Source organism: Morone saxatilis, unplaced genomic scaffold (genome assembly GCF_004916995.1).
Source record: "Morone saxatilis isolate NCDOM2014 unplaced genomic scaffold, NCSU_SB_2.0 Contig17, whole genome shotgun sequence".
NCBI classification, from domain to species: Eukaryota; Metazoa; Chordata; class Actinopteri; family Moronidae; genus Morone; species Morone saxatilis.
Genome location: NW_023339729.1, coordinates 4,936,336 through 4,943,009, shown reverse-complemented (window position 1 = coordinate 4,943,009; position 6,674 = coordinate 4,936,336). Strand labels below are relative to the sequence as shown.

Below are 6,674 nucleotides of genomic sequence, written 5' to 3'. Positions count from 1 at the left end.
AAGCTCACAGCAACAAGGAGATCATGTGAATGTCTGTTGTGCTCTAATGTATACAATTCAGTTTTGAATAGTAGACTTCAAACTGGGACACATTCACTCTTGACACAGTGAATGACAGTAATGATGTATTATACAGCACAGTATAGTTTTAGTGGATATCTTTTAGGATAGACGTTTTTCATGATATTTATTTGATCAAACACAGGTGTCACTAATAACATGATTGATTCCTGCATTGCTGGAACAGTCATTAATCATTAATGTTACCACTTTGTAAAGTTCGATTTCTCTGCAGACTAAGATTACAAAGTATTAAGTTACTGTTGCCACTATGGCTTGTTTACAAAGTCCTATAACAGGTCACAAATGTAGTACTTTTGTTTGTAGCTATGCCAGAACAAGTTTGAGAACCATTTTTATACACTCACCAAGGTTAATATAATAAACTAAAAAACTAAAACGGTGTGAAAAAACATTTTAGTTAAATGAAATAGAAATAAAAACTAGACTTTAGAAACAAAATGAAAATTAACTTAGCTTTCCCTTGACAAATAGCCCCCATATTTTTATTTAAAAAATCCCAAAAGCAACACTGAGTCATAAAAACAAAAAAACAAAAAACTAAGTCATAAAAACTAAACTAAAAGCAAACATTTAAAACTGGAAACGTGTAAACCCACTCTGGGAACTAACTAATACTCAACTCAATTCAAAACTAAATAAAAATAAAAATCTATAATAACTCTGATCTGAATGTAGGACACATGAAGTCCATTTCTTTAATTTCATAACCTGCTGTTAACGCCTTTTTGGCAAATGTTTACCCACTTCTGGTTGACTTCACTTAATAATCTTATTGAGTATCTGTCATATACATCATCATATTCCTCTTTCATGTACTGAAATAATAAACAAAACATAACAAAACTAAACAAATAACTGTCTCTTTTCTTTTTTTTCCTGTTATTAAGGAATCATTGTAACTCCCTTAGTGAAATCACAAGGTTATATTTAACTTTCTCCTGTTGCCATTGTGATGCTCAATGAGTCAAAGGAAATATGGACTGTTATTCTTTATACTATATGTGTATATAGTATAAACACACGGTCCTTGCGCGGCTCCTACCAGCAGATGGCAGAAGGAGCCTGGTTTCTCTCTGCTGTGACCTTGCCCTGCAGCTGGAGGGTCAAGCAACCACCCACGTCCCACTGAGCAAAAACAGCAGACACATGCACAGAGAGGTACATTCCCTCCGTCTGTGTCACACACACTGTTAGGACCACATACAGGCAGAGGAACATAGCTGGGGAACAAGGCAGCAGCTGCACAAGAGGAGTTTGAAGGGAAATCAGAAGTTTGCTCCAGTAAAGAAGGTAAGTCTTGTTAGATAATCATGAAGTAAACTTTCCTTTGAATTCCTCTGTGCCTTGTGATCTGGCTATTTCTGTGTGTCATGGATTCTGTGGTATTATGTCTGTGGGTGATAGATGCCACAACACAACTCTTTGTATCACAAACTCAGTTGTTCATCAGTACATTTTGCTGTTAATTGCCTCTTGTTATCTTCAGTTAAAGGACATGTAAAATGTAAGAAACTTCTTTGAATTATGTAATGTGTTGTATTTTACACACTCAGCCGAGATCAAACCAGCTTATTTTTAGGTTGACTTTAGTTTAATTTGTAATTTTGTTATTTCTTTTTCTAAATTTCATTTTAGGAAAACTGTCATAGTGTAAAGAACACGCCACCATTCACAAATCTGAGTTGTTTTTTTTAAGGGTACCAGGACCTGAGGTCCTCGCTGCAGTGGCTGTGGGTTTGAATTCGACCTGTGGCCCTTTTGCCAAAATATATTTAAAGTTAAATTTTTTAATGCAACCAAAACAGTGTTATCTGTATCTGTTCATCACAGTCCCTGTAACATCCAACATCATAGCCCTCAGTTGATACAATGTTTTTGAGAATTGATACACTATCACAAAACAAATGTTGCCATATGATGTTTTTCATTATTTTCTCACATGAATTTTCACACCGTCTTTTCTGAGCTGAAAGATCACAGGATGGACCACTGATAAAAACTTTACTAGCAAAGAGGAGCACTACTCAGCCCGTGAAAGACTTCCAATGTGAGAAAATACTCTTAATGATGTCATCAGAGTTATCTTGGATTGGGTATGAAAGGGGCGGGGCTCATTACACGACAGGAACTGAGGATAGTCTGCTTGGTTTAGCTTTAATGCCCTTGTTTGGGCATATTGACATACTTGACATTGGTGTCCATGTTTTGTTTTTCTTACTCAAGTCCCAGTTGCTTTTTTTATCTAAGAGAATTGGCAACCAATTGCTTGCAACAGCCAGTTGAAGTACTTGTTGTGCCTGTTTCAGATGTCTCTGCACATCAGAGGACACTTGCACAGAGCTGAACCTTTCTCAACTTCCTTTTATCTTTTCATGCCCGACCTTCAAACTTTGAGAGCCTGCTAACTTTAATGTCACAGAGCAGACTGAGAGGGCTCTGTAAACTGGTTGGGAACAGATGGTACTGTAGATATATTTCCAGGCCAGACGGGCTGAAAAAAGATGTGAAGATGTGACTTGCAGTATCTTCAGAGTGCAGGAGTCAGCAAAGTGAAAGTCATTAAAGATGGTTACATTCAATACAACTGCAAAACCATAGTTATAATAATAATAACCTATAACGCTGATGTCCCTGGTGACTGTAAATAGAGCACTCAGCTTCTTCTGATATCAGGTTCCCCTCTGTGTTCTGATTTATGGTCGTGGGGCGATGCTTTTGTTTGCATTTGATAAACACATAGGGTCATGTCTCAAGTCCACTGCTCTGACACATGATATGAAGTATATTTCCAATGTAAGAATCACCTTGACATACATATATATATATATATAATATATATACACACAAGAAGTTAGTCAGTGCTTTTAAGTAAAGTGATTCTTTCACTGTAACTTGCATTGTCTCACACTGCACTGCGAGAAAGGCTCTTTACTAATACAACATGTGTATGTGCATCGAGCAGCTTCTTTATGTTGCAGTTTGTTTTCACTCAGCATTGCCTGTCTAAAGGTCAGAGAGTAAAGCAGCAATTCAATACTACAAACTAGATAACATACCCTAGGGTCTGCACGATATCACACACACACACACACATCTGCACTATAGGTCAGTGTAAGATTAACTGATATTAAGTGATAATATTGAAATGAGATGGCATCATTTTGGGAGAACTGTTTTTAATGAATGTTGCTTAAAATAAAAAACTTTAACAGACTGAAGTGTTAATATATGATTCAGGTTATGGTTTTACATCAAGTCTTGACTTAAACGTCAACAAAATACAACCTCATATTCATTTTCCATTAGCAATGCTAGCTGCAAAGTCCATCAGGGTTCCCATGCGTCCTGGAGTTTTCCAGTCATAGAAACACCTGGAAATGGATTAAAATGACAGAATATCCTGGAAATAATCTAAGTTATCCAAGTTGTCCTGGAAAATTTGTATTGTATTGTAGCCCTTCACTCACATCTCCGCCTCAGATTGCCTACATATTGAGTTTGAAACTTGACTGTTAGGATAACCAGAAGGTAATGTTATACTGTCGGATACAGATCTGTCAATTGATTCAAAAGGGGAAAAATTGTTTGTCATAGTAATAGTGGTACTTTAAGATCACAAATAGAACCATCAGTTTTTTGTGTTTGTTTTTAAATCTGTAAATGTTATAAGGAGTTCGGTCTAGACCTGCTCTATTCTTGAAAAGGTGTCCTGCAGATTGAACTTCTGCTTATGAATTTGCGCGTTCATACAAATAAAAATTGAATTGAATTTTTAAATTTCGTTATAAGAAAATAGTCATACCAATTCACTAACATAAAATAAGATCAAAACAAACAAACAAGAAACTAGATACATCAAAAGGTGAAATAATTAAAACAAAGGAAAAAAGGAAAAAACAACTACAGACATGCATTTCTTATTTGTTACAGATACACAAGTTAGCATTTAGTTTGAATTTGAAATAACTTAAAGAGGGGTTGAGTTCATTAATATAATAAATCACAGTGAAATAGTTTCAGCTGATCTCTCTCACACACACACATATTGTAATGTAATGAGGCAGCTGCCCTTCAATGTGTAAATGTCAATATGCCACAAAAGGATATAGTGACAAGAATTAGGTGGACTTCTCTTCTCTCTCCGTCTGCTCTCTCTCTTCTTCTCTCTGTCTGCTCTCTCTCTCTGGCTCTGCTCTCGTCTTCTCTCTCCTCTCTCCTCTCTCTTCTCTTCTCTGCTCTCTCTCTCTCTCTCGTCTCTCGCTCTCTCTCTCTCTCGCTCATCTCATGCTCCCAGTCACTCCAGCACAGTAAATTATTCTGCGTGGACCCACAAGAGGTTGTCTACAGGATGTGAGTCACACTGCCCTCACAGCTTACACACACAGGTACAAACACACATGTACACATATGTTATCAGTGAATGCTCTTTGGCTCTGTTGCTTGTGGCTCTTGTGGAAAATGATTTGTTCTCTTGCTGTTTGGTAACAAAACAACCTCCATGCTGAAGAAATCTTGTCGTTCAGTAAAGAAAATCTTTGGTATCACGCTAGCGCCTGCCTTAATGCATCGTGACTTGTGTGGCAAGGTGTAGCGACTGTACAGTCTTGCGTCTACGCGAAGACGTGAGTCATCACTCACAAGTCAGCTTTTTGTTCTGTGTGCTCAGCTGTGCCCTGACACACTGACGTCAAAGCAACACAGAGGAACTGAAAACATTGGCTCCTTGACACTGTTGGATGAAGGAGAGGAGAGGAACGATATCGCTTTGTCTCTGCTCATAAAGCATCAGAATGATTTGGATCACGGAGAACACTCAAGTGCAGGAATTTGTCTTGTTGGTATTCATAGAGGAACAGGTGGATGTTTCACAGAGGTCTCTGCAGAATGCTGATGAGGGAAATCACTCACAACCCGCAGACATACGTAGCTACACGCCAACAAGGCGTCTACAGTGAGGCTGTATTTTGAGCTAAATGAACATATGCCTCCTCGCAATGATGGCGCGCCGCATTGTGAAAAATAATTACAATTCCTCTTGTGGGAAAAATTTATTTCTGTATGAAATTTCATGACAATCCATCTACATAGTTGTTGAGACATTTCACGCACAACTGTAAATGTCTAGAAAGTCAGGGCATCATTAAAGTCAATAGGATCTGTCATCTTGGGTCCCTAAATGTCTGTCCAACAATTGGTGCCAGTTATTTTACAATTATGATGATACACAAAAATGTTTACCCCCTGATGGCTCACCAAAGTCGGTACAATTCATCCTGTAGGGACCATGATCTTAGCAGTCCTCCCAATAGTTGAGACTTGACTTCTTGTCACAGTTTGCATGTCTCTAGGTAGTGTGCAGTTGAGCTACAGACTAATGTATCATTTAAATAGATTTTACAGACCTGAAGAGGTAAAACAATCCAATATTTTACAAAAAGAGAGAAAAACTGAAAAAAAATGTGTTGCAAAAATGTATTTTCTTAAATCTCATGACTCTTAGCGAGGCCTCGAACCACAGGTTGAGAACTGCTGCTGTGTACTACAAATATACTGTGTGAATGACAAAATGTTATTCCGGCCCAAAATATGATTACATTTAGTTCAGTTTGGAAAAGTACAATGTTTTGAATGGAAAATAACACTGAACATGACGTAACATTAGTGACGATGAGTTGTGATTAAAGGGACCTGAGTGCTGTTACAACATGCAAACTGAGGAAGTTATTATTGCAATACGCACACACACTCGCTCAGCATGTTTGTGCATTCATGCAGTCATCGTTGTACAGAAGTTAATATTTGGAAATCATTAACAAACCCAAGACCCACTGAAAGTGGATTGTGTGTTTGTGAGGGTGTGTCTCCATGTTGCTCTGTCTTTACGCTGTTGCTCAGTGTTCAGGTGACGATGCGACAAATCTCCAGACAAGTAAATACAATCAATAACATATCCGCCACGCACTCCGCTTGTTTGTGTGTGTGTGCCGGTGACTGTGAGAGAGCAGCGGTTCGGATTGCGCAGTGTATCCCCCTCTTCCTCACCAGCACATGACCTGTAATACTCCATATGGCCTGATGACGTCTATCCTTCCTAATCTCTCTCTCTCTCTCTCTCTCTGTGTCTCTCTCCCTCCCCGAGGCTTTATAGGCAGCAGTGAGCATTCAGATTTCCACATTCACACAGAGACAATCTGTCACTGTCTCCTTTTACAGTGAAAACACTTTCAAGGAAGCCAGGAAGCTTAGATCAGCTGACAGTCACATACAGTATCAGTAAGAGTAGTGTTATAAGGAGGCGCTAAGGACAATTTACTCAAGTGCAGAGTGGACATAGCTGTGGGCAGTGATGGAGACTATGGGTAAGAGGCAGCTATTCTTTATTTTACCTCGGATGAGGTCATGTTTGGATGTGTAGTATCTATGGTATATACATGATTGGTGTCAGTTTGAATGTACAAAGTCAAAGATCAGAGGTGGAAGGTGAAGATGCTGTGCAGCAGAGAGCGTGGATTTAATCGCCACATTCAGTCTGGCTGTTGCTGGCATGTGTATGGATATACATGGAGCCTTATAATTATTAACATTAATGT

General features: G+C 38.5%; 1 protein-coding gene across 4 annotated transcripts in view; it reads left to right on the top strand.

Moving 5' to 3' along the window:
• LOC118326572 (nocturnin-like) overlaps positions 1-6,674 on the top strand; it is a 13,617-nt gene that overhangs the window by 2,721 nt on the left and 4,222 nt on the right. The window contains exons 1-2 of one of the 4 annotated variants that reach the window (XM_035659592.1): positions 1,167-1,374; positions 4,379-4,434. The exons of 1 other annotated variant lie outside the window; for it this stretch is intronic. The gene's annotated coding sequence lies outside the window, so the exon portion shown is untranslated. Of the gene's footprint in view, positions 1-1,166; positions 1,375-4,378; positions 4,470-6,674 lie in introns of those variants that run through there. 2 more of the 4 variants (XM_035659593.1, XM_035659591.1) reach the window with 2 other exon arrangements.